Raw genomic sequence first — 25,525 nt, 5'->3', positions numbered from 1 at the left:
TGTAAGATGTGCGGCATATCGGACTCAAAATGACGTCTTTTTCACTCGCCAACTTTATTTGTTCTTACTCTCTTTCTTGACTTGCTTTCTCTTATATTTGTTTATTTTCTACGTTTCCCTGTCTTATTCCGCATTTCCTTTCTCTTATATCTTAAAGTTTCCGAAAGTGCTCAATGAAAATGGGGAAAGTGTTTGGAAGAAATAATTAAATTTTTGAAAAAATCTTGTTGTAGATTACATTAGTTTTACAGTGTGTACATTCTTTACTACTTCTTTGCGTTTTTTTTTTCCTTCTTGTTTTCTTTCTTCTTTGTGTCTTTCCTCTGCTCTATTAGTTTATTTTTCATAGATCCGTACTTCCTCTACAACATAAAATACTACAACAATTATTGAAAGTGCAAAGATAGAGCATTTTCTGTCTAACTTTTATCAGTTTGATTGACAAACAATCCGCTATTACCCAAAGAACTGTCGTAGACTAACGCTATTTAAGTAAATGGGTCTTGCGTGAGAACATTATTGTTGCAGGGAGAACCCGATTATGGAAAACTGACGCTACTAGCAAGTTTGCAATGAAGTCAATGCAAACCTGGATGATTTCCTTTGTAACTTTCACAGATTTATTGACGGAGATTGAAATAAAATTAACACTATCACACCTGTCGCACCACTATTGTGATTGTTTTATAAGAGAAATATTAGCAGGTGAAATAAGAACGTAGTTCAGTTTTGACTAACACATACTCTATACATGTAAGGGCAAATGAATGTCTGCATGGTTCTTAACTTATTATACAACTTACAAGTTGCTCAGTTCTTGTATGTGATCTACATGTATCATGCAGAGTGTAGCCTATACATGCAGGCTGTAGCGAGTGTAGTGCGCTGGGGTGGATGTGGAAAGGTGGTGTGGAGGGGGGTGTGTGGGTGGAGGGGTGTAGCTACGTGGTGTAATAAGAATCGAGTTTGTGTGGGGAAAGTATGTGGTGTGTATGGGTGGGGTGTGTTGTGCGTGTAAGAGGGGGGCGTATAATTTAAAATTTAATTATTATCTATTGTATATTAAATGTTTATGGTTTTTATACAGAATTTAATTGGCGCAATGTTCTACATGATGAAATATTGCTGATCCTTAATACACAAAATAAACAACAAATCGTGTTAATAAATGGTGATACATCTGCATGCATACTTGTATAGCGGCGGCTTAACTATTGCTTCTGATTGGTCAGTCAAAACTGACGTCATTTATGGTTCAGAAATATCACCCTTCATAAAATACAACTTTATTCACTCGGATGTCAATATCTTGATTCGTGTATAGGAAATATAAAACGGTGCATGTGTGTCGTTGTCTGGAATAAGGTAGGAATTGATGATTAATTTATCAATGGCTAATGTATTTGTGCAATTTGGAACTCTGAAAATGGCCATACTGTACAAAGGAATACCGACCCTAATATTTTTCATTTTCAGTGTAAGGAAATATTCTAAATATTCTAACAAAATAATGGCTTAATTACCTATTGTATCAATACTTTATCAATACAAATTATTAATTAATAAGATGTTTAATATCATACATATTATATTTGTTCTTATTTTGCTCGTATTCCATAGCTTCCTTTTTACAATACCAATAGGGCACATGCTGATTTTAATTCCACTTCCAGATATTATTTTCCTTGCATCCGTCTCGGAACACGTTCAAGTCCTCATCTTGTTATTCATCGCTATAACATAGGTAGTACCGACTCCTTCATTTATATCTCCTGAGGTATTGAATATTAAGTCGTGGTCAGACGGTCTGAAATTTAAGGTGTCAGATCCTTGAGTGTCCGACAGCCTAAGTGAGAAGCTCCAAGTGTGTACACACGTCGGTGTTTGGTCACTAACCTTCAAATGTTCGGCCTCTGTCTGGACATGACTTTTGGCGACAAGATCAAATTAAGCGTGGTCAGCAATGGTCAGACGGTCTGCAATTTAAGGTGTCAGACCCTTGAGCGTCCTACAGCCTAAGTTATGGATGGCGGAAACCTTCAAAATACGCCTAAGAATACGCCTAAGAATACGCCTAACCTTAGACGTCTAAGATGCAATCTTAGACGTCTAAGATGCATTCTTAGGCGTCTAAGATGTAATCTTAGGCGTCTAAGAAATTCGCGGTAGACTTAAATCAACGAATCACAGGACTAGAAATCCCAAACAACCAATCATCTTAGGCGTATCCAATTATTGACCAATGAAATCTTAGACGCCTAAGATTTTACACGCCTAAGAATTCTTACACGTCTAAGATTGACCATTTGACCGTGACTAGTGATGGACGGTATCAAAACGTACAACGGACGCTGTGCGTTAGAGAATATTTCGAACAATGGCTGGGTGGTGTGTTTTTAATAAACTCCTTTTCTCTCCATAGCCACCCGCGTCAATCCCAAAGAGAAAGGGGTGATGGGGTGGGAGGGGGATAGGGTACATGTTCTCCCACCTTTCGGCACAATGGCCCATTGTTTTGTTCTTTTCAGCCACTTTTTGACAACTCAGGCGGAACAATGTATTTTTACATAATAGGCTTTTTTCATTTGAACATAATCTAGCAGTTGATGTTGTTGTTGCAAACTGATAAAACTTTAATTTGTTTTAAATATTTTGTTTTTCTGATGACTTGCAGTTAATGTAAGATTTCTATTTGTGTGGCTATAGTGTAAATGATGATGATAATGATGATGATGATGATGGTGTTGTTGTTGCTGTTGTTGTTGTTGTTGTTGTTGTTGTTGTTGTTGTTGATGATGATGATGATGATGATGATGATGATGATGATGATGATGATGATGATGATGATGATGATGATGATGATGGATAATACAAATGATGTCAGATGATTATTAGAGTCGTGGTGGTGATGATGATGGCAGTGATGAGGGATTAAATTTAGTACGAAATTCCGCACCCACTCAGTCAATGTTGCTTTGATACTGAGATAGGAACGGACTAGTATTGGCCCCAACATTGATTGGGGGGAGGGGGTTGCAAGCAATATGAAACATTAATGTTTGCCACTCATGTTACTTGTAATGTTTAAACAAAGAGCACGTGTCTATGGTGTCACCCTGCTCACTTTTCATGTATGTTTTTTCTTAACACGTATGCTATGACTGAGCCAAAATACACAGTTAAGAGACCTCGATACCTCCATTCAACAAGAAAGTTAACCTGACGGTGTAGGGTATGATGCGTTTATATCCAATACGTTCAGAGGTCAAGTTATTACTGCACACACATTATAAGGTCAACCAACTATGTCTTTATAATTCGAACAGCGTGTGACATATTTTCACCAAGGCCCCCGGGCCAAGGCCAATTCGTCTTTTATAATTGAAGAGATCAGATATGCATAATTTCAGTCTGCAAAGTGCAAGAAGACAAGAGGTCAAATTTTCTATGTTAAAAATAGAATCATGGAGGTATATAAATATATGCTAGGCATGTTTGTTCCTCTTTGTTGTTTGTGTATTAATTTTCATCATCATCATCATCATAATCATCATCATCATCATCATCATATCATCATCGTCGTCGTCGTCGTCGCCGTCATCATGCTCATCAACATTAATACCTGACTACTACTAGCCACACCAAAACAGCACACCAAACCAACGAAAATAAAATCAAACCAATTAATCAATTTTGCTGCAAGTCCTCAGAGAAAATCACATTGGTGATACCGTCCATCACTAAAATATCAATCTTAGACGTGTAAGAATTCTTAGGCGTGTAAAATCTTAGGCGTCTAAGATTTCATTGGTCAATAATTGAATACGCCTAAGATGATTGGTTGTTTGGGATTTCTGGTCCTGTGATTCGTTGATTTAAGTCTACCGCGAATTTCTTAGACGCCTAAGATTGCATCTTAGACGCCTAAGAATGCATCTTAGACGTCTAAGATTGCATCTTAGACGTCTAAGGTTAGGCGTATTCTTAGGCGTATTCTTAGGCGTATTTTGAAGGTTTCCGCCATCCATACTAAGTGACAAGCTCCAAGTGTGTACACACGTCGGTGTTTGGTTACTAACCTTCAAATGTTCGGCCTCCGTCTGAACACGATTTTTGGAGATAAGATAAAATGATGTGTGATGTGTGAAACATTGATTTGGTTTAACATTGTTGCTCAATGTGTACGTTTTAAGTTAAATCCGCATGCTAACTTTTCACATATTTTAAAAACAAAGGTACACACTTGACCCTTTGCTTCTCGTTTTAATCCTCGGGTCCAAATAATAATTAATCGTTAAAGGAATATTATCAACAGTCTTGATTGTTTATTGCTAAGACTACTGCAAAGTGCGAAATTAAAACTATAATTGTGATATTTTATTTGACATGTTTGAATATATATTGACCAATCACAATTCCATTTTATCGTTTTATTCTATATATATGCTCACCTTTACAAATAAAAGTGTTACCAGATTTCATTTTATTGTATATTTTATTCAATGAACTGACGTGATGTTGTAAACGTCTTATTTGTTAGTACAAAACAAGAACAAACATGTATGCAAATATTCATTTGGGTTTACATTTAGGTATCACGTTCTCCTTGCCCAAATGTACAGATTTTCAAGAACATGTTAAAAACGCATTTGTTTCCAAAGGAGTAGTGTTTCTTTTTTACTTATTGAATGTGCTCTGTGCTTTTTTGGTAATTAGTCTGTTTTTAGAATGGCACGTATATCGTTACGCCTCACATGCCTTTTCATATTGATGTTCTTTTGATATTTTTGAAGCTCTTTTGAAGTAATTGTGGTGTATTTTATGCATTTTTATATTTCACTTCTAACATCATGTTTAATGCTGAACACATCATCTATTTTATAACGTATGATTTTCAATTTGTAAGGCACTTAGGCATGTTAGGTCTCTGTAATAATAATAATAATAATAATAATAATACAAGTTCGGGGTGTAAATGATGTGACAAGGGGAAAATGAGATACTGCATATTTACATTCCGTTAAGATTGATTCGACACACCTGTTTCTAAAGTAAAAAGACGCTATCTATTTTGTTCTAGATGAACGTAGATGCATATTTTTGGAGTCAAGTTAGGATTTGGGTTTTACCATTATGGAGTAACGAAAATATATATAGGATGATATTCCAATTCCATCCGGAATCTGGGAATCATATTTGATCCCACCATGTCTATGCGTGACCACATTACCACCCTCACAAAGTCTGTCAATTTCCATCTTCGTAATCTTTACCGCATCCGTAAATTCATTGACCAGGATACCTGTCACCATGCTGTTCGCTCTCTCATACTGTCCCGACTTGATTATGGCAATGCAATCCTCTATGGTATCACTCAAGGTGAAAGAAATAGACTGCAGAAGCTGCAAAATCGTGCTGTGCGTTTGATTTTCTCTGTCCCTCGCTCAACTGGTACCTCCGACCTTCTCATTCAATTGCATTGGCTTCCAATCCAGGACCGAATTCTTGTTAAACTCCTGCTTTATGTTTTCAAGTGCTCTCAGGGCCGTGCCCCCAATTATCTTTGTGAGCTTCTTTCAGCCTATGCTCCCGGAAGAGAATTGAGATCTTCTTCGGATAAGACCCTGCTTAGTCAGCCTAGGGCACATAGAGGATCTGGTTTAAATACCTTCTCTGTCTCTGGCCCGAGGGAATGGAACAAACTCCCTAAAGCCATCAGGGAGTCTCCATCAATTCCAGTTTTCAGGAAGAAACTGAAAACTCACCTTTTCAGTTAGCTTCTTTCTTGTTCCACTGTGTTTCTTTTTTCCCCATCCTTTCTCTCCTTGTTCAGCGCCTTGATAAATTTTAAAGGCGCTATATAAATACCTTTATGTATGTATGTATGTATGTATGTATGTATGATCCATAGTTGTCTTAATCAGGCTGTCAGGGTAAATCTGGTATCTTCGCCTTCGGGTATCTTTGGCTTCGCCTGGATGCATGAAAGATTGTATACATGTATATAAATCTATGTACTGCATAAAGCATCCATCATGAGAGGCTATATTCTTTATGATTCATAAATGGCAATACATAGCTAAACGATCGAGCTCATAAACTCCCTAGGTTAGATGAAATAAGTCAGTCCTCGATTTATGAAATCAAATTCAACCCTTTGAAATGTTGACTAACAAACTTACGTTATACAATGCATTATACGTTTTTAAACGAGGTAAACTTAGAAGTATATAAATTAAAAGTAGAAATAGTAGAACAGAAAGATCTGTAATTTGATCTACCACTAAAGGAGTGCTTGAAAACGAGTTGGACGAGCTACACTGGCAAGTATATTACATAACAAGTAATAATGTACCTAGAAGAAGTTAATTTGTAGCTCTTTTTTATTATTCTTTCCAGGAATTCTTGAGATCACCTGGTAAATTGCATTCTTTTGAACATTTCAAATCTGCTGAACTTAAAGTAACAATATTCTCTATTATGTATTACCTTATTACATCGATCATGTTGATAGTAAGTGAGTTGGTTCACCTGTTTTCAGTGGCAGTTTGTGTCATACGTGTCACAGGTAATATGATTATTGTAAGAATAAGATGTAATGTGCGGATATCGGACTCCAAATGACGTCGAAGAAAGAATGCCCTCTTTCTCTCTTTTTTTTCACTCGTCAACTTTATTTGTTCTTGCTCTCTTTCTTGATTTGCTTTCTCTTATATTTGTTTATTTTCTCCTTTTCCCTAGTCTTATTCCGCGTTTCCTTTCTCTTATATCTTGCTTTCTTAGTCTTATTTCTGGCAATAAAAATTCCGGAAGTGCTCCATGAAAATGGGAAAAATGTTCGGTAGATATACTTAACTTTCCGAAAAAATTCTGCATAATCTTGTGGTAAATTACATTACACTATACTTTAACACAATAATTAACGGAACAATTCCAGCAATTTTGCTTCATATATTTACAGTGTATATTCTTTACTACTTTTCTGCGTCTTTATTCTCCCTTTCTTTGTTTTTCTTCTTCTTTGTGTCTTTTCCTCTGCTCTATTGGTCTATTTTTCATAGATCCGTACTGCCTCTACAAAATAAAATACTACAAAAAATATTGAAAGTGCAAGGATAGAGCACTTTCTGTCTAGCTTTTATCAGTTTGATTGACAAACAATCCGCTATTACCCAAAGAACTGTCGTAGACTAACGCTATTTAAGTAAATGGGTCTTGCGTGAGAACATTATTGTTGCAGGGAGAACCCGATTATGGAAAACTGACGCTACTAGCAAGTTTGCAATGAAGTCAATGCAAACCTGGATGATTTCCTTTGTAACTTTCACAGATTTATTGACGGAGATTGAAATGAAATTAACACTATCACACATGTCGCTCTGACTACAGGGTGTATCAAAATGATTGGTACCGACGACTTTTAATTTTTTGCCGAATTATTTTACTATTTTGTGTACCAGTTTGGGGTTAATTGTTTAAATATTTGTAATTATAATAGTTTTATCTTCTCTAAGAATTTTAGATCATAAAGATAGCACATTCTTGTCATGGCTCCACAGTATTCCACACTTCAGCATGCTTTCATAGTAAAGAATCACTGGTTGACACGAAGCTATGGAGGAGTGCAGAGAAGATTTAGAAGACAGTTTCCAAGAGCAAGGAGTATCCCATGCAAACTTGCTATAATTTGCAATGTTTCAATATTTGATATGGGCAGTTACAGAATGGATCCATCCCAGGTGTTAAGTTCATTCAAGATAGAGCTTCACCTCACACTACCAGAGTCGTAAGGCAGGGACTTCAGGAACTGTCTTTCTAAAAGCATGTGTAAAGCAATAAAATTATTTTATGTTATGTAGACTAAGATATTGAAGAGCATGAATGCAATAAATTGTTCAAGCAGTGAACCTATTCATTTTGTGTTGTGTAAGTAAAACCATGATTACGTCGACCTTCGTTTAAATGACAATAGCTCCCAGATGCATCAACCTATCATCTTCATATTATTAGATCGATAAGTTAACATATGATCCTTTCTATTTATTGTAAAAAAACTATATTAATTACCAATTTTATATTTTTGATATATTTTTGAAAATGTCACATAGCCCGGTACCAATCATTTTGATACACCCTGTAGTGTGATTGTTTTATAAGAGAAATATTAGCAGGTGAAATAAGAACACAGTTCAGTTTTGAATAACACATACTCTATAAAGGCAAATGAGTGTTTGTCTGCTTCTTAACTTATTATACAACTTATAAGTTGCTCATTTCTTGTATGTGATATATAAACACAGCCAAATTAAAAAGTCTCCACTAGTTCCATCCCCATTTAATCAGAGTCTGATGGGTTTATGGGAAAATAATTTATATAATAGTTTTATTTCTTTTATTTTTTTTTTACTTTCCTTCGAAGGTTGATACCAAATTTGATATCAAAAGTTTAATCATCGTGAGCATAGAAGCCGTCGTTTTGAAATTCGTGCAATTTTAAAAATGACAAATTACGAATTAACCACGCAAAAGCCAATGCATGGTATCAGCTTATTATGTGGCCTGAATTTATTATATGAATTATTTTGCCATAAACTCATCAGGATCTGATTAAATGGGGAGGGAACTAGTGGAGACTTTTTAATTTGGCTGTGTTTATATGTATCATACAGAGTGTATGTGGTATGGATGTATGTGGTATATGCGTCAAGTGTGTGATAAGAGTCGAGTTTGTGTGGGGTAAGTATGTGGTGTGTATGGGTGGGATGTGGGTACGTGTAAGGGGGTGCGGATATTTTTTTTATAGCATATGATATTAAATGTTTGGTTTTTATATAGAATTTAATTGGCGCAATGTTCTACATGATGAAATACTGATCCTTACACAAAATAAACAACAAATCAGCCAAACAAGAAGCGTGTTAATGAATGGTGGTACATCTGCATGCATATTTGTATAGAAACCTCTTCTATTCAGCGGCGGCTTAACCATGGCTTCTGATTGGTCAGTCAAAACTGACGTCATTTATGGTTCAGAAAGTATCACCCGTTATAAAATACAACTTTATTCACAAAATCAAATCAGGGAATTCGGATGTTAATATCTTGATACGTGTACAGGGAATATAAAACGGTGCATGTGTGTCGTTGTCGTGACTGGAACAAGGTAGGAATAGATGATTAATTTATCAATGGCTTTACTACTGTAATAGTGTATTTGTGTAATTTGAAATTTTGAAACTGTCAGACCATACTGTACAAAGGAATACCGACCCTAATATTTTTCATTTTCAGTGTAAGGAAATATTATAAACCTGTGAAAAATTCTGAAAAACAAAAATGGCTTATTACCCATTATATCAATACTTTATCAATACAGAGTATAAATTAATGTTTTAATATCATACATGTGCTCGTATTCCATAGCTACTCTTCCTTTTTACAGATATTGTAATAACAATAGGTCACATGCTATTAAATTTTAGTTCCACTTCCAGATATTATTTTCCTTGCATCCGTCTCGGAACACGTTCAAGTCCTCATCTTGTTATTCATCGCTATAACATAGGTAGTACCGACTCCTTCATTTATATCTCCCGAGGTATTGAATATTAAGTCGTGGTCAGACGGTCTGAAATTTAAGGTGTCAGACCCTTGAGCGTCCGACAGCCTAAGTGAGAAGCTCCAAGTGTGTACACACGTCGGTGTTTGGTCACTAACCGTCAAATGTTCAGCCTCCGTCTGGACACGACTTTTGGCGACAAGATAAAATTAAGCGTGAACAAAATTAATGTTTGATCATCTTGCATTTGCAATTACACCATTTGTAACCAAATATAATCGGGTGCAATTGGGTTGAACACAAGGAATGATAGGTTTATCAAATAGCAGTGAAATTTAAGTCATAAAGAATACAGAGAACATTAACAAGAATTATGAAATACTAGTACCCTTTAGATATGTATCAGGAAAATCACGTGGCTATCATTACTTTGATGAGTAGATATATTTTATAACGTATGATTTTCAATTTGTAAGGCACTTAGGCATGTTAGGTCTCTGTAATAATAATAATAATAATAATAATAATAATAATAATAATAATAATAATAATAATAATAATAATAATAATAATAATAATAATAATAATAATAATAAAAATAAAAATAATAATAATAATAATAATAATAATAATAGTAATAATAATACTAATAATACTAATAATACTACTACTACTAATAATAATAATAATAATACAAGTTCGGGGTGTAAATGATGTGACAAGGGGAAAATGAGATACTGCATATCTACATTCCGTTAAGATTGATTCGACACACCTGTTTCTAAAGTAAAAAGACGCTATCTATTTTGTTCTAGATGAACGTAGATGCATATTTTTGGAGTCAAGTTAGGATTTGGGTTTTACCATTATGGAGTAACGAAAATATATATAGGATGATCCATAGTTGTCTTAATCAGGCTGTCAGGGTAAATCTGATATCTTCGCCTTCGGGTATCTTCGCCTTCGCCTGGATACATGAAAGATGGTATACATGTATATAAATCTATGTACTGCATAAAGCATCCATCATGAGAGGCTATATTCTTTATGATTCATAAATGGCCATACATAGCTAAACGATCGAGCTCATAAACTCCCTAGGTTAGATGAAATAAGTCAGTCCTCGATTTATGAAATCAAATTCAAACTTTTGAAATGTTGACTAACAAACTTACGTTATACAATGCATTATACGTTTTTAAACGAGGTAAACTTAGAAGTAGTAAACTTAAAAGTAGAAATAGTAGAACAGAAAGATCTGTAATTTGATCTACCACTAAAGGAGTGCTTGAAAACGAGTTGGACGAGCTACACTGGCAAGTATATTACATAACAAGTAATAATGTACCTAGAAGAAGTTAATTTGTAGGTTTTTTTTATTATTCTTTCCAGGAATTCTTGAGATCACCTGGTAAATTGCATTCTTTTGAACATTTCAAATCTGCTGAACTTAAAGTAACAATATTCTCTATTATGTATTACCTTATTACATCGATCATGTTGATAGTAAGTGAGTTGGTTCACCTGTTTTCAGTGGCAGTTTGTGTCATACGTGTCACAGGTAATATGATTATTGTAAGAATAAGATGTAATGTGCGGATATCGGACTCCAAATGACGTCGAAGAAAGAATGCCTTCTTTCTCTCTTTTTTTTCACTCGTCAACTTTATTTGTTCTTGCTCTCTTTCTTGATTTGCTTTCTCTTATATTTGTTTATTTTCTCCTTTTCCCTAGTCTTATTCCGCGTTTCCTTTCTCTTATATCTTGCTTTCTTAGTCTTATTTCTGGCAATAAAAATTCCGGAAGTGCTCCATTAAAATGGGAAAAATGTTCGGTAGGTATACTTAACTTTCCGAAAAAATTCTGCATAATCTTGTGGTAAATTACATTACACTATACTTTAACACAATAATTAACGGAACAATTCCAGCAATTTTGCTTCATATATTTACAGTGTATATTCTTTACTACTTTTCTGCGTCTTTATTCTCCCTTCCTTTGTTTTTCTTCTTCTTTGTGTCTTTTCCTCTGCTCTATTGGTCTATTTTTCATAGATCCGTACTGCCTCTACAAAATAAAATACTACAAAAATATTGAAAGTGCAAGGATAGAGCACTTTCTGTCTAGCTTTTATCAGTTTGATTGACAAACAATCCGCTATTACCCAAAGAACTGTCGTAGACTAACGCTATTTAAGTAAATGGGTCTTGCGTGAGAACATTATTGTTGCAGGGAGAACCCGATTATGGAAAACTGACGCTACTAACAAGTTTGCAATGAAGTCAATGCAAACCTGGATGATTTCCGCTGTTATTTTCACAGAGTTGCAGACGGAGATTGAAATAAAATTAACGCTATCACACCTGTCGCACCGACTAGTGTGATTGTTTTATAAGAGAAATATTAGCAGGTGAAATAAGAACACAGTTCAGTTTTGAATAACACATACTCTATAAAGGCAAAGGAATGTTTGCCTGCTTCTTAACTTATTATATAACTTACAAGTTGCTCATTTCTTGTATGTGATATATAAACACAGCCAAATTAAAAAGTCTCCACTAGTTCCATCCCCATTTAATCAGAGTCTGATGAGTTTATGGCAAAATAATTTATATAATAGTTTTATTTCTTTTATTTTTTTTTTACTTTCCTTCGAAGGTTGATACCAAATTTGATATCAAAAGTTTAATCATCGTGAGCATAGAAGCCGTTGTTTTGAAATTCGTGCAATTTTAAAAATGACAAATTACGAATTAACCACGCAAAAGCCAATGCATGGTATCAGCTTATTATGTGGCCTGAATTTATTATATGAATTATTTTGCCATAAACTCATCAGGATCTGATTAAATGGGGAGGGAACTAGTGGAGACTTTTTAATTTGGCTGTGTTTATATGTATCATACAGAGTGTATGTGGTATGGATGTATGTGGTATATGCGTCAAGTGTGTGATAAGAGTCGAGTTTGTGTGGGGTAAGTATGTGGTGTGTATGGGTGGGATGTGGGTACGTGTAAGGGGGTGCGGATATTTTTTTTTTTATAGCATATGATATTAAATTTTTGGTTTTTATATAGAATTTAATTGGCGCAATGTTCTACATGATGAAATACTGATCCTTACACAAAATAAACAACAAATCAGCCAAACAAGAAGCGTGTTAATGAATGGTGGTACATCTGCATGCATATTTGTATAGAAACCTCTTCTATTCAGCGGCGGCTTAACCATGGCTTCTGATTGGTCAGTCAAAACTGACGTCATTTATGGTTCAGAAAGTATCACCCGTTATAAAATACAACTTTATTCACAAAATCAAATCAGGGAATTCGGATGTTAATATCTTGATACGTGTACAGGGAATATAAAACGGTGCATGTGTGTCGTTGTCGTGACTGGAATAAGGTAGGAATAGATGATTAATTTATCAATGGCTATACTACTGTAATAGTGTAATTTGAAATTTTGAAACTGTCAGACCATACTGTACAAAGGAATACCGACCCTAATATTTTTCATTTTCAGTGTAAGGAAATATTATAAACCTGTGAAAAATTCTAAAAAACAAAAAATGGCTTATTACCCATTATATCAATACTTTATCAATACAGAGTATAAATTAATGTTTTTAATATCATACATGTGCTCGTATTCCATAGCTACTCTTCCTTTTTACAGATATTGTAATAACAATAGGTCACATGCTATTAAATTTTAGTTCCACTTCCAGATATTATTTTCCTTGCATCCGCCTCATAACACGTTGAAGTACTCATCTTGTTATTCATCGCTATAACATAGATAGTACCGACTCCTTCATTTATATCTCCCGAGGTATTGAATATTCTACTACCTTCATGGTCAGACGGTCTGAAATTTAAGGTGTCAGACCCTTGAGCGTCCGACAGCCTAAGTGAGAAGCTCCAAGTGTGTACACACGTCGCTGTTTGGTCACTAACCTTCAAATGTTCGGCCTCCGTCTGGACACGACTTTTGGCGACAAGATAAAATTAAGCGTGGTCAGCAATGGTCAGACGGTCTGAAATTTAAGGTATCAGATCCTTGAGCGTCCGACAGCCTAAGTGACAAGCTCCAAGTGTGTACACACGTCGGTGTTTTGTCACTAACCTTCAAAAGTTCGGCCTCTGTCTGAACACGATTTTTGGAGATAAGATAAAATTAAGCGTTAAGAAAATTAATGTTTGATCATCTTGCATGTGCAATTACACCATTTGTAACCAAATATAATCGGGTGCAATTGGGTTGAACACAAGGAATGATAGATTTATTAAACAGCAGTGAAATTTAAGTCATAAAGAATATAGAGAACATTAACAAGAATTATGAAATACTAGTAGCCTTTGGATATGTCTCAGGAAAATCACATCACATGGCCATCATTACATTGGAAAGTAGATATTGCATCGGCAACTTTTTAGTAGACCTGTGTGATAGATGTATATGAGAGAAAGTCGTCAGAAATAGTGCACAGCGGGATCGTTCACGAATACAAAAGCTGACTTGGATGCCTTCGGATATCGATAATCTATGTGTGAAAGTCACTTAGGTGGCAATTTAGGGCAAATAAATCCATGAGAAAAACGCTTATTTGGTTTAACATTGTTGCTTAATGTGTCTGTTCCGCATGCTAACTTTTCACATATATTCGAGACAGAGGTACACAAATGCCTTTTTGGTTCCCGTTTGAATTTTGGGTGTAAATGATAATTAAAAGAAATTTTTCAATTTGTCTTGTTACTGCTATGGCTACTACAAAGTACAATATGTATATATAAAATTGAAACTATAATTATATTTTTTTTATTTCATATGTTTATTTAAATATTGACCAATCACGATTCTGTTTTATTCTTGCAAAAGTATTTTATATGCTCAACTTTTCATTAAAAGTGTTACAAGATGTCCATTTATAGAACCGGTGCGGTGTGATGTTGCAAACGTCTTATTTTGCAAACGTCTTAACTTTCCGAAAAAAAATCTGCATAATCTTGTTGTAGATTACATTAGTTTTACAGTGTGTACATTCTTTACTACTTTTCTGCGTCTTTTTTCTCTATTAGTTTATTTTTCATAGATGCGTACTTCCCCTACAAAATAAAATACTACAAAAAGTATTGAAAGTGCAAGGATAGAGCATTTTCACTCTAGCTTTTATCAGTTTGATTGACAAACAATCCAAAATTACTAGAAGAACTATCGTAGACTAACGCTATTTAAGTAAATGGGTCTTCCGTGAGAACATTATTGTTGCAGGGAGAACCCGATTATTGAAAACTGACGCTACTAGCAAGTTTGCAATGAAGTCAATGCAAACCTGGATGATTTCCGTTGTAATTGTCACAGAGTTGCAGACGGGGATTGAAATAAAATTAACACTATCACATCTGTCGCTCTGACTAGTGTGATTGTTTTATAAGAGAAGTATTAGCAGGTGAAATAAGAACGCAGTTCAGTTTTGAATAACACATACTCTATAAGGGCAAAGGAATGCTTCTTAACTTATTATACATCTTACAAGTTGCCCATTTCTTGTATGTGATCTACATGTATTATGCAGAGTATGTGTGGTGTGCACTTGATATGGTTGTAGCAAGTATGGTGCGCTGGGGATAGATATGGAAGGGTGTGGTAGAGTGGTGTGTGTAGGTGTCCAGTGTGTAGCTATAGCTACGTGTGTGATAAGAGTCGAGTTTGTGTGGGGTAAGTATGTGGTGTGTATGGGTGGGGTGTGGGGTACGTGCAAGAGGGGGTGCGCGGATAATTTAATTTTAAATTTTAGGTTTTTATACAGAATTCCATTCACGCAATGTTCTACATGATGAAATATTGCCGATCCTTACACAAAATAAACAACAAATCAGCAAGAAGCGTGTTAATAAATCGTGTGAATAGTGGTATGCAAACTTGTATAGTAACCTCTTTTTTCAGCGGCGGCTTAACCATGGCTTCTGATTGGTCAGTTAAAACTGACGTCATTTGTGGTTCAGAAAGTATCACCCGTCATAAAAATATATACAACTTTATTCACAAAATCAAATCAGGGAATTCGGATGTCAATATCTTGATACGTGTACAGGGAATATAAAACGGTGCATGTGTGTCATTGTCGTGACTGGAATAAGGTAGGAATCGATGACTAATTTATTAATGGCTATACTATTGTAATAGTGTATTTGTGTAATTTGGAATTCTGAAAATGGCTATACTGTACAAATAAATACCGATCCTAATATTTATCATTTTCAGTGTAAGGAAATATTATAAACCTGTGAAAAATTCTGAAAAACAAAATTATGGCTGAATCACCCATTGTATCAAAACATAATATCATTCATACATATATATTTTGCTCGTATTCCATACCTACTCTTCCTTTTTACGGTCATTTTAATAACAATTGGTCACATGCTAATGTTAGTTCCACTTCCAGATATTATTTTCCTTGCATCCGCCTCGGAACACGTTCAAGTATTCATCTTGTTATTCATCGCTATAACATAGGTAGTACCGACTCCTTCATTTATATCTCCTGAGGTATTGAATATTAAGTCATGGTCAGACGGTCTGAAATTTAAGGTATCAGATCCTTGAGTGTCCGACAGCCTAAGTGACAAGCTCCAAGTGTGTACACACGTCGGTGTTTGGTCACTAACCTTCAAATGTTCAGCCTTCGTCTGGACACGACTTTTGGCGACAAGATAAAATTAAGCGTGGTCAGCAATGGTCAGACGGTCTGAAATTTAAGGTGTCAGACCCTTGAGCGTCCGACAGCCTAAGTGACAAGCTCCAAGTGTGTACACACGTCGGTGTTTTGTCACTAACCTTCAAATGTTCGGCCTCCGTCTGGACACGACTTTTTACGACAAGATAAAATTAAGCGTTAACAAAATTAATGTTTGATCATCTTGCATTTGCAATTACACCGTTTGTAACCAAATATAATCGGGTGCAATCGGGTCTGAACACAGGAAAGAATGATAGATTTATTAAACAGCAGTGAAATTTAAGTCATAAAAGAACACAAAGAACATTAACAAGAATTTTGAAATACTAGTACCCTTTAGATATGTATCAGGAAAATCACGTGGCTATCATTACTTTGATGAGTAGATATTGCATCGGCAACTTTTTAGTAGACCTGTGTGATAGATGTATATGAGAGAAAGTCGTCAGATATAGTGCACAGGGGGAACCATAGACTGTCTATGGTGGAACGTTCACAGATTATCCGCACAGTTAAATTGGAATTGGATGCCTTCGGATATCGATAATCTATGTGAGGTAGTTAATTTAGGTGGGAATTAGGCGAAATAAATCCATGTGAAAACCGGTTATTTGGTTTAACATTGTTGCTTAATGTGTCCGTTTTAAGTTGATTAAATCCTCATGTTAACTTTTCATGGAATTTAGAGACAGAGGTACACAATTGTTTTTGGTTCCCGTTTGAATTCTTGGGTGTAGCTGATAATTAAAGGCAATTTTTACAACAGTCTTGATTGTTACTGCAATGGATACTACAAAGTACAAACAATATTATTATATAAAATTGAAACAATAATTATAATTTATTTATTTGACATGTTTAAGTAAATATTGACCAATCACGATTCCGTTTTATCGTTGGCAAAGTATATACGGTATGCTCGCAGAACCAGCTTGATGTTGTAAACGTCTTATTTGTTAGTACAAACAAGAACAAACGTGTATGCAAATATTGATTTGGGTTTATATTAAGATATCACGTTCTCCTTGCCCCAATGTTCAGATTTTCAAGAACATGTTAAAAACGCATTTGTTTTCAAAGGAGTAGAATTTCTTTTTTACTTTATATTGAAATGTGCTCTGCGCTTTTTTTTAGTAATTAGTCTGTTTTTAGAGTGGCACGTATATTGTTGTGCCTCACGTGCCTTTTCATATTGATGTTCTTTTGATATTTTTGAAGCTCTTTTGAAGTAATTGTGGTGTATTTTATGTATTTAAATATTTCACTTCTAACATAAAATGCTGTACATATTATCTATTGTGTAATGTATGATTTTCAATTATTGTAAGGTGCTTTGGTCTATGTTGAAAATGCACCAAATAAATGACATTTAATAATAATAATAATAATAATAATAATAATAATAATAATAATAATAATAATAATAATAATAATAATAATAATAATAATAATAACACAATTAATATTAATAACAATAATAATAACAATAATAATTTGTGATAAAATATCATTCGTAAAGTCAATCGAGTTAAAAAGGTGACAAATAAATGCAAAAAAATGACATTTAATAATAATAATAATAATAATAATAATAATAATAATAATAATAATAATAATAATAATAATAATATTAATAATAATAATAATAATAATAATAATGATAATAATAATAACCTGGGATAAAATATCATCCGTACAGTCAATACAGGTTCGGGGTGTAAATGATGAGACAAGGGCAAAATGAGATACTGCATTTGATGAGCTTGTTTCCAAACCATATTAAGTCCACACCCAGCAAACACAAAAACGTTTTTTAAAAGTTATGTTTTGGTTAGGTTAAAACCTTTTTTAAAATAACATTAAAATATCGGGTTATATAAAGGTCATGAAATCGTTATAAAACGTTTTGTATGAAAACACACTACAACAATATTTTAAAAATGTTTTCGAAATGTCATTGTAAACTATTTTTGCAAACATTTTTGGCCAAATATTTTGTCAACACTTAAATAACATTATGTTAAAATATTTGCACCCAGCAAACACAGAAATGTTCTTAAAATGGTTTTTACAAAACGTTTTAATAACATTTAAATGTCGGGTTATAGAAAGGTCGTGAAAACATTTTAAAAAACGTTATTGTAAATATTTTGGGCAAACATTTTTTGCAGAATATTTTTTCAAACCCAAAATAACATTCTGTTTAGAATGATTTGTACCAAGTTTTCAAACATGTTTTTGGAATGTTATTAAAACGTTTTTATACCCTTTATATAACCCGACATTTAAATGTTTTCTGTAAAACATTTGTGTTTGCTGTGCAGTAAATTACCAACAAATGTTATTTAATGTTATGAAAACGTTTTATACCATTAATGTACCCTTTATATAACCCGACATTTAAACGTTTTCTGACAACCTTTTATAACCTTTTGCGAATGATGTCGAAAACGTTTTGTGTTTACTGGGCAACCACATGTTTCTCATTTACTCGGGTGATACAATCACAATTGCTTTGACAAGTTTGACATTAGCAACAATGAGTTGTACCATCATCAAGCCACTATTTACCACAATAACAATATGCAGATTATTGTTCTCATTTGGGAACCAAAGGCCTCACACGGTATTGTTGCTGTTTGCTTTGTAATGGTGCATCCAACTGAAATTACTATACCTATAGCATCACAACCCATTGCAATATCGCATAGGTAAATCAGAAACATGTGTTAGTGGACTTAACATGGTTTGGAAACAAACTCTTCATTTGTACATTCTGTTAAGATTGATTCGAAACACGTGTCTCTAAAGTAAAAAGGCACTATCTATTTTGTAATAAATGTGACGTGACTACATATTTAGCCTACTTGAGATGGTTAAATAATTACGATGGTTTGCCTTTACCTTAACTACCATGGCACGATTTGAACAAAACTAACTATTGCATTATTTTCCAGTATTATTGGGCTAAAATTTGCGGCAACACGTTTGTGTTTCTCTCTTTTCTATTTTAGTTTGAAATGAACTCTGTGAACCTATGTATTGAGTTGTTCAAGCTCAACGCATGTGCATATTATTGGAGTCGAGTTGGGATTTGGGTTTTACCATAATAGAGTAACAAAAAGATTGGATGACCCATATTTGTCTTCGATCAGGTAGTCAGCTAAAAATTAACTTCAGGGAATTGACGAGGTCCGGGTCCCCTTGGTTAACAGTTCATTGGCGTCTTCCATAGACCATAACGTCTTTACTGTTAATGCTTCATCTCTCCGATATGATAAATTTTTAAGATATTATGTGTCTTACATCAAATTTTGTGTCTTCTGTCACAGAAGTGTCAGGATCGTCTCGGGTATATTTGCACCTAAATCAATTGATTTTGACCGAAATTGGGCAACTATAATTTTGTTAATAAATTAATGAAAAAGGTTAAGTGGCTTCATGTTATCACCTTCTTAGGTTTTTTTTAGGTTACAAGTATTGCGTTTCATATCATTATTTGACTTGAAGTTATGGACTAGGTAAATAGTAAGATCACGATTAACGTGTAATGCATTTTTTACATAAATGGAATACGCATAGCGTACTTATATTATTACATATTCTTATTCAATGGGTGCGTCTTGTAAAGAATTCACGTAATTTGATTGGTTTTCTGGTGTATAATATCTCACAATAGTTGATAGTGATATTAGTCAGGGCGCGCCGCCATGCAACGGCGGCACGCTTGTTGCTCCTCAATGATCGCGCGATAATGCGTTCGCGTAATACACGTGCGAGAACCAAGAACGCGATTCGGCGGCTTAGATGTTCGTGATGGTTTCGTTCATTTAAAACAACGGGGATGTCCTCACAAAAGTAACTTTATTTTTTTCTGAAAAAAGGCAGTTTTTCTCGCAAAAATTACATTAAAACTGAATAAGAATGAGAATAAAAGATAGGATTTTGTCTTTTGCCTATCGTAGTGGATACCGGCTGCGCCGGCATCCACTACTCAAAATATTGGCCAGCCCATCCATTATGACACGATATTGGATAGGCAAAAGACAAAATCCTATCATTTATTCTCTAAATAAATAAACCTGTTCATGATACAAATACTTGACGGAAAACATTATGTTGAATGCGCCATGCAATATGACATTCGTTTTGAAATTCGGGCAACTGACGAATAACACTTCAAACAAATCTACACTCATTTTATAAATATGACATAATACACACAGGGCAATATTATATGTACAGATTCCACTCTGGTGTAAAAATGGAACTGTGTAAGCTTTAAAGAGAGCTTGTGTAAATTTTACACAATTTGCATATAAACGTTTTGTAATCGTATTCTAGAGTGCTCTTTTACACTTGTATTTCATGTCTCAAGTGCACCAAATCAAATTGAAGGCAAACAATGAGCACTGATGAATGTTTAAATCAATATCGAAACATTGGTGCCATCGTGGAAATAAGAGAAGAGAATTATTCTCTTATTTCCATGGTGCCAAATATAATGCCATAGAACGTTTAATATAGAGAGAATCCAAAGAGGGGCTTAAAGAACATTACTGTTCATGGTGTAACAAAACGTATATTAATCCATTTTGTTATAATAGCTCCATTTGACCAATCGTGAAAAGGTTAGCACGTGTCCGTGTGACAAGTTCAGTGGCTTAGTTTTAGAAAGTAGCTTTCAAATATAAGAGATTTGAGAAAGAAATTTATATTGACATGGAGCCCTTTTTCAAGGTCATTCAGATACCGGTGATTTTTAAAAAAGACGACATTGTCAGGTAAAACAGTTACAGAGATTGACTACTAAACATTACAAGTGCCATGACAAAATGTATTCTGAGTTAAAACTATATAATTTGATTTCATTAGTAATAATGATTTAGTATGGCTAAATATCATGAAATATTGGCACCAACAACATTTGCTTTAAATCCAGAGCAGATGTTGTATAATGTCTCTATGGTTACATGTGTTAAAAACGATCGACCAATTTGGTTATAACACCATTTGACTAATACTTAAAAAGTTTTGTACAAGCAAATGTGACAAGTTCAGAGGCTTTTAATAAGGTGATATTATAAAGACACAACATTTGAATGCATCGACGGAAGCCCTATACGACGAGACTTTGTTCAAGGTCATTCGTAGTTCCAGTAACTGAAACTCAACATCACCATTGTGTCGTGTCGTGTCGTGTCGTGTCGTTATCGGGATGCTGAGTATGGACACCAAGATAACGACGTCATGTCGTCAGCCTGCTACGCTTATTGCCCAATCATTTTTTGTAATTTTGAGAACAAAAAACAAAAAGTGGTTCAAGCATGCATCAGATGCATAATCACCCTAATAATTTGGATTATTCCCTTTCATTTGTATCACTAGCATTTGATCTTGTGCAAAGATTGGTGAATATGTTTAAATGCATGCTTGAACCATATTTTGTACTTTGTTAAAGGACTTAGGCAATTAGCGTAACAGGCTGACGATAGTTAAAAGCTGATAGAACCATAGTCATGATTTGCAGGACTAGGTTATTCGAGATGACGGTGATTTAGAAGACACTCGAAGAAGTAGCCAGCTTTCTTGGTCAGGGAGGGACAACATGAAAATTTCGAGGGCAAAACCGACAATAATTTAAAAAACAACAACAAAAAACACCCAATAATTAAGCTAACCCCACAGGGATATACCAACAATTAATAATTAATGGTACCTTGTACTTGTCTAATTGTTCAGTTATATGATAACCTGCATCTAAGACCAATGGCTATAAATAACACACCGAATCCGAATCGTCGGCACTGAGTATTGACGACGTACATTGTTCTACTACCATCTGTAACCAGATCTATGGACATTCATACACTGCAAATGGACTAGCTTCATGAAAATGATCTGCGCACTTGTTCTTTTCGTTTGCTATAATTATTTGATTTATTTATCTATGATCAGCCATCCATTTACAAATGCCCAGATTCGGATCGAACCCGGATCATCAGCTTTGTGATACCCGGATCTTCGCCACTTTACCATGGGAATTCAACCTTCCCCAGCTTCTCGCATTTGAAAACGAGCAGAGCAATAATAATTATAATGTTTTGGTTGTGGGTGAGTGGGCTAATAGAATATATTGTACATCATAATGATATTTCTTGTATGCTCATCCTATAGCATATTGTGGGCTCCTCTTATTGGGTGGGTACACTAATAGAATATAGCCTACATCATACTCAACTACTCGGTGCTGACTTTTCAGCGTGATAATCATAATCTTGTGGATGCCTCCTAGTAGAGTAATAGCTTTTTGTCTCAGATGCAGGTTGTTGCTTAACTGAACAATTAGACAAGTACAAGTGGTCATCCTATTAATTGTTGATGTATCCCAAGGGCTTTAGCCTAAGTGTTTGTTTATACACGTATACAGCACTTACAAGACTCCGTATATGACCACATTTTGTAATGGCATATGTTCGGCAATCACTGGCTAAATGCTCTGTCTGGCGATATCTTCTGGTGAGTGTCCTTCAGTGTCATCTCGAATGACCTTGAAGAAGGGCTCAAGATAGGACTTATGTCAATATGCATACTATCGCAAATGATTGTCTTTATCATATTCCCTTACAAGTGAAATTTTTTTAAATTAAAATCAAGCCTTTGAACTTGCACGTGCTAACCGTTTCCCTAGTTACAACTATTAGTCAAATGAAGCTTTAACAAAATCATAAAGATTTTCGATCAATAATATTCTGGTTTCTGTTTTTAAAGGAGGATTTCGTGATCCTAGCATCCTCTTTTTATGACATTTGTCAGTAGATATCCACGAAAAAAGCTTATTCCAAAAATTTCAGTTGATTCCGATTTTGCGTTTGCGAGTTACGCATGATTATGTGTATTACACTGCTCCATAGACCACTGTTGTAATTTCGTTCTGGTATACCAGAACGAAATTCAAATTTGACGATATTTTTGCTAAACGAATCAATCTGCAAGAAACGTTTGGTACATAAACATTATGTAGCCAGAGGTTTCCAGTGGTATAAAAATCTCAACTTTTTTTGAGAAAAGTGGGGGGATGAGGCTGTGGATCACGAAATGCCCCTTTAATTTAAAATAACTCCCATATATTAACGGAATTGCTTTAATCTGTAATACCAGTGAAAACATGTGGATTTCTACAAACCCTCGACGATTTAGGATGTGCATCTATTACTTGGATATAGTCCATTATTCCTACAACAGTTCAGGTAATCAGCATCAATTTGTCACCGATAATAAAACAAGGCTTTTAGCTTAATTAAAGATGTGATCATACCACTTCCCTTACGGGTTCAGAATATGTTTTGTGAAAAGCTGAAAACACGGACTTTTTCCTTGATTACCCCTTAAAGATATGTTACGACGATGGAACTATTAAAGCCCTTTGAAGTCCATAATGTTCACCATATCGCACTACAACCAGATATGTGATAATTAAAAAGGGACCAGCTTTATGAAAAATACCTACGCACTTGTTCTGTCATTTGCTATAATTATTTGATTTATTTATCTAAGATCAACCACCCATTTACAAATGCACACCATGTTTTCCGCTTTCTGCCAGACATATCCTGAACCCATAAGGGAGAGTATAATATGATCACATTGTTAATTAATCTAATGCCTTGGTTTATTTTCGCTGAAAAATTGATGATAATTAATTACCTGAACTGTTGACGGAATAATGGAATAATGGGCTATCTTTGTAATAGATGTACATCCATATAAATCTCGGGGTTATAGAAATCTATTAAAACAATTCCGATAAAATATTCAGTCAAAATCAAAAACCAGAATATTATTCATCGAAAATCTTTAAAAATTACATGATTTTGTTATTGTTTCATTTGGTTAATAGTTATAGACAATTATTTGAGAAAGAATGTATATCGACAGAACCCCTGTACTGAGCCCTTCGAGATGATAGTGATTTAAAGGACATTCACAAGAAGAAATATCAAGACAGACCATTTTAGCCAGTGATTACCGAACATGTACCATTTGACTACATTTTGTAATGTTTTGTAAGTGCTGTATACGTGTATAAACAAACACTTAGGCTAAAGCCCTTGGGATACATCAACAATTAATAGGATGACCACTTGTACTTGTCTAATTGTTTAGTTAAGCGATAACCTGCATCTGAAACAAGTGGCTATATGACGAGGATTTCACAAAAATATTATGATTATCACGCTGAAAGGTCAGCACCGAGTAGTTGACAACGATGTACATTATTCTATTAGCGCACCCACCCAATAAGATAAGCCCACAATATGCTATAGGAGGAGCATACAAGAAATATTATTATGATGTACAATATATTCTATTATCCCACTTCCCCCCCCCCCCCAAATAAAACCACCAGAACATTACAATTTATTATTGATCTACTCATTTCCAAATGCGAGGAACCAGGGCACACCGACATCGCCTGGCTAAATAATTACTTTGTCAGCAGAGATACTAAAATAAATACCCGGGATCGATACACGTGAATTTGCTATGCACGAGTTTGATATGAGAAGAAAATCTTTGGATACCGGGGTAGAAAATGATGAATATCTCCCGTAAATGATTTCGTATAAAGAAACAAGATGTGGTTCCTTGCACTTGAATATATATTTTGAACAGATATGATAGTCGTTAGCTTGCGTCTTGAGAGAGTAGCTTGCGTTTTGAGTCAAAAACTGACAATAATTTTGATTTATTTGTGCCGAATTATATAGCGCAGTGTATAGGCCAATCGTGAAGGTTCAGCATATGACCTATGGTGTACCATGCTCGACTAGCACACAGCAAAGGTCAGTCACCGAGCTAATCGGGGCTATTGTCAGTAGCCTTAGTCAGATGTCCTTCGGCCCATTATCATGATTATGCGACTCAAAACTATTAAACAGGTCGATACAAAATGGCCATGCGTGGCAGTGGATTCAACCTACCATGGCGATTTCTGCCATGAAGATATCGGGGCGATGACACTGTGCAGGGAGGGTTGAATTCCCATGGTAAAGTGGTGAAGATGACGGTATCACAAAGCTGATGACCCGGGTTCGATCCGAATCAATTTTTCTTGATTACCCCTTATAGATTATGTTACGTCGATGGAACTATTAAAACCCTTTGAAGTCCAAGCACACAATGTTCACTATTCTACAACCTGTTCTATGGAGTTTCAA

General features: G+C 34.8%; 1 long non-coding RNA gene across 5 annotated transcripts in view; it reads left to right on the top strand.

Annotated features, from left to right (window-relative positions):
• The window catches only part of LOC140140865 (uncharacterized), an 83,720-nt gene that overhangs the window by 38,245 nt on the left and 19,950 nt on the right, over positions 1-25,525 (top strand). Inside the window, exon 1 of one of the 5 annotated variants that reach the window (XR_011857325.1) lies at positions 1,345-1,365. The exons of 2 other annotated variants lie outside the window; for them this stretch is intronic. This is a non-coding gene — a long non-coding RNA (uncharacterized lncRNA). Of the gene's footprint in view, positions 1-1,344; positions 1,366-12,944; positions 12,965-15,681; positions 15,703-25,525 lie in introns of those variants that run through there. 2 more of the 5 variants (XR_011857328.1, XR_011857326.1) reach the window with 2 other exon arrangements.

Source organism: Amphiura filiformis, chromosome 19 (genome assembly GCF_039555335.1).
Source record: "Amphiura filiformis chromosome 19, Afil_fr2py, whole genome shotgun sequence".
NCBI classification, from domain to species: Eukaryota; Metazoa; Echinodermata; class Ophiuroidea; order Amphilepidida; family Amphiuridae; genus Amphiura; species Amphiura filiformis.
Note: the sequence above shows the minus strand (reverse complement) of the source record. Positions and strands in the feature narration are given on the sequence as shown.